Source organism: Pseudomyrmex gracilis, unplaced genomic scaffold, assembly GCF_002006095.1.
Source record: "Pseudomyrmex gracilis isolate BER0280 unplaced genomic scaffold, ASM200609v1 scaffold_136, whole genome shotgun sequence".
In the NCBI taxonomy this organism is placed as follows: domain Eukaryota; kingdom Metazoa; phylum Arthropoda; class Insecta; order Hymenoptera; family Formicidae; genus Pseudomyrmex; species Pseudomyrmex gracilis.
The window spans coordinates 114,256-115,500 of NW_018020720.1; positions in this window are offsets into that span (position 1 = coordinate 114,256).

Sequence of the window (1,245 nt, forward strand, 5' to 3'; positions counted from 1 at the left end):
AATCAATGATGTTTCAATAAAAAAAAAAATAAAAAAAATAAAAAAAAACCACGATTCCTCTTTCTCTCTTTCTCACGCGCGATTGGTATTTTTTTTTTTTTTTTTTTTTTTTTTGTCTTGTTTTTGTTATTGTCTGCTCGGTAATCTTAGGTTTACAATTGGGAGATATAGATATGAAAGTAGAGATATGCGCTGGGGATAAAATCCGCGGGAATACTTTTCGGCTGGACACTTGCATAACAGGCATTTAAAAATGTGAATGCTTTATATATCGTGCTTTTGGAGAGTAGCGGAGTAATAATAGAAGTAGCGTAGTAAGTTTATATTAGAATGACTTTCCTCGATGTCGATTTCGAGAACGAGACGATGCAAGTTTCCGGCTGAATGGTTGAAGTCCTTCGTTGAAGACGACCCAGTTAGCAAAGTGATTAGTTATGGTGCGGCTAAGTAAGATAAAAAAAAAAAAAATAAATAAAAACCGTACTCTGCATTGTAGCGACTGATGCTTTAGGAAAAGAAACAAAAAAAAAAAAAAACAAAAAAAAACAATTTTTGTGCGCGTCGGCACGAAATAACCGGAGAAAGCGCGCCGCAGGACGCCTTTCTTCAATCTTCTTGTACGTACACACGGCATTGATAAACGTCCGAACACATAAAGTTGCAAAACGCGGAAGAAAATCTGCCTTTTTGGAAGTTGAATTCTTTGGCAGAGATTTAGATTAAAATAGAATTGTTTTTTTTTTAAATAAAAATGACAAATTGCAATTTCCTGTGTATTAAGGCGTGATTGACGCCGTGTACGCGCGAGGGTTTTTTTTTCCCCCCAAAACCTCGCTCAAGACTAGTGTTCAACGTTTTGCCGCAGCTTCTCCGGATAAAATAATATTATTAGGTAAGCTGTAATAAGATCCTTCGAATTCGTCAGATTGCTAACTGGAAATACCTTAGTCACATAAGTAAACTTGCAACTTGTAAAAATGCAATTTTTGTACTGTTAAAACATTTAACTAGACGAAGGTACACTGACGTTGTAGCGTGAAGGAACATTTTACAATAAAAGATTTTTCATACGCATATATATGTATATATATATCATCCCCATTGTCTTGTCCGTGTTGTATGCGCCTCCTCCTGAATGTTCCTCTTTGCAGATGATGAAAAGAAATGTGAAATAAACAACACACACACGCTGGTTGACTTTAATAATTCTCTAAACAGCATTTATTTTCTTCTTCTGTTACATTT